Here is a 2,727-nt window from a genome sequence, read left to right as displayed (position 1 = left end):
TACCACACCATATTGGCTGTCTGACATTCTGGCAAACTGCTGGACTCTGGTCACTGAGGAGTTGTCGTCTGGATGGTCTGATATGTTGGTACGCTGGATGACACTGGTGACTGAGGACTTACCATCTAAACGGTCTGACATGCTGGTAAGCTGGTTGACACTGGTGACTGGGGAGTTGCCATCTGGATGCTGGTGCAGGATGCTTCGACTAGTCACACTCACAGCTGTAATCTCAAACTGTTCCCCTGTTGCATGTAAAGATAGTCCTAGGGTATTCACATGGTCTAGCAAAGAATCTATGGTAGAGTGGCACACCAATATACTTCTGCCTGATGCGTCGCTTGCTCCATCTCCTCGTCGGGAATGGGAGTCGATCACCACATACCATGACCCTTGCTTAATGATGGCACATGTATTTACTTTAAGAGTAAAAAGACATGCATCATACTGTGAGAATACTCTTCTTACCGCTGCATCAGCTGACATAAGAACATCACACATATCTCCATATTCGCTCATGCCAAACAATCCAACAAACATGTCATCATGGTACTTTATTGCAAATGTAACACCATTCAATGTGTACTCTGTCGGTAGATCTCTGACAAACAGATACCCAGAAGCATCTCGAATTCTCCCAGCGTCTCTGATGGTACTGTAGAGGTTGTCTCCGTTCAGCAGCACTTGATCAAGGTCTGTGACCAACCAGCTTAAGACATTCTTTATTTTACACATCAGCATAGCCATCAAACTATTAGCCACACACTGTTTGTTGCCATTGACTCCAAATCGTCGGTCTCCTTGATGGAATGAGCCTCTAACTGTAGGTGCCTGAGGAAAATGAGATACACTGATAGTTACAGGGTTCACATGCTGCTGTTGATCCAGGGTAGTTTTCGGTTCAGAGTTTGATTGATATTGAGACAAGATAGACACCATTTTGCATGGCATAATGGGACAAGGCAGATTGGAAGGCATTATGGGACAAGGCAGATTGGAAGGCATTATGGGACAAGGCAGATTGGAAGGCATTCTGGATGCCAGTATGGATGGTCGGATGGATGGTCGTAAAGCAGCAGCCCTTCTTTTTTGAGGCGGCTGCAAAACCTCGTCATCAGTCAAAGCCTTCTCTTTATAAAGAGAAGGCACAAACAACTCGTCATCAGTCCTACAAATGGCACCCAGGGTGGGAACCCGGTGGTCATGGCTTATCGGGAGAGTCACAGTCAGGATCTTTTTGGTATTCCAGTAGGGGGGAAAAGACGTAACCCCGTCATCAGTCGCAGCCATGACAGACACAGGCCGCAGCTGTGCGGCCTGGTCGGGTTGTTGGTCGTGGCTAGTCGGGAAAGTCACAGTCGGGATCTTTTTGCTATTCCGGTAGGGGGGAAAAGACATAACCCCGTCATCAGTCATAGCCACGACATGGAGGGCAGCAGCAGCGGGGTCAGGCTGTTGGTTGTGGCTCGTCAGATTAGTCACGGTCAGCTCCTTTTTAGGTTGGGGAATAGAAGTAACCCCGTCAACAGTCTCAGCCACAACATCACCAGCAGTAGCTTGACGCCTATCCATTAGCCTCTTCTTCGCTGCTGCTGAACGGCGGGATGCCTTGGTGCGAGGCATCTGCAGATGAACAGGAGGGAGAAAAAAAAAGAAGAAAAAATACAAAACACCTCATTCCAACTTTACTTTGCAGTCATAATGTCAAATGCATATACATGGATGTGTTTTGTCAGGAGCGGTTCCAATGGTGGTCTTCTGTGAGACTCTACACCAACAACGTTCTGCCCTGTTTACACTCCTTAACCTATAATACATCTGTCTCAAATGACTTGATTTTTTAAAACAGAGACAGTAAACACTACAACAGGTAAGTCACACTGCCAAACATCCATATCACACACAGCAAGTTTTGCCTCAACACCCAGTGACCTAAATGTTTCACATGTATGCCGATTTGTCCCGTCAGTCTAATAGAATTTATTGAAAGACCTACAGATTTCTAATCCCATCGATACAAATACACTTTGGCTGCTTAAAATTAGTATTGTGGCCATTTCTCATATTGTGTGACAGCTTCTCTCTCACTACACATCCAATGTCTATGCAACACACAATGGCACAGCTGTTTCGTGTTAAGCAGTAAGATAATTACCATTAGAATACTACATTTCTACTGCTATAGCAAATCTATGCAGTTAAATAGTATGACATGAACAAGCAATGCAGGGTTCTCCAAGTGGACAAAGCATACCGCCTATCACTTTGTCTTCTCTAGTGTGTTAGTCCACCAGAAATCTGCAGAGAAAAAAAGACAACCAAGTTTCTTTGCGTCAACATTTCCCAACAGTCATCTTTGTTGAAAACATGTAAACTTGATATGCCTTTTAAGGTCATTCAAGCTGATTGACCAAAGCTAAAACATAATTGGTGATAAAGACATCGGCTTCAAAATATTCACCTTTGATGCGACAGCTCTTCAAAGTCTACAAAGACAACATGCATCAGTTAATGACTGACGTGCATTTATTGTACAAGCATTTCATTAGTATACACAGCAGTGTGATAAACTTCACATACACATACAGAAACATTTTCCACTGTAACAATCATAGCCGTGTGGTTGGTATGAACTTTATCAACTTGCATAACTAGTAACAAAAATAAAAAAAGGATAAATTAGGTTCTCACTTTAAGATCCAGCCACAGCAGTGAAATTGACAAAAA

The 2,727-nt window shown here is 43.7% G+C and overlaps 1 long non-coding RNA gene across 1 annotated transcript; it reads right to left on the bottom strand.

Annotated features, from left to right (window-relative positions):
• Window positions 1–1,051: 1,051 nt before the first annotated feature.
• Window positions 1,052–2,513, bottom strand: LOC140578753 (uncharacterized). The gene is made up of 3 exons (XR_011983035.1): window positions 2,462–2,513; window positions 2,255–2,298; window positions 1,052–1,623 (listed from the first exon to the last, which is right to left on the bottom strand). It is a non-coding gene; the product is annotated as an uncharacterized lncRNA (long non-coding RNA).
• Window positions 2,514–2,727: the final 214 nt, after the last annotated feature.

This window comes from Paramormyrops kingsleyae, chromosome 1, assembly GCF_048594095.1.
Source record: "Paramormyrops kingsleyae isolate MSU_618 chromosome 1, PKINGS_0.4, whole genome shotgun sequence".
Classification (NCBI taxonomy): Eukaryota; Metazoa; Chordata; class Actinopteri; order Osteoglossiformes; family Mormyridae; genus Paramormyrops; species Paramormyrops kingsleyae.
Note: the sequence above shows the minus strand (reverse complement) of the source record. Positions and strands in the feature narration are given on the sequence as shown.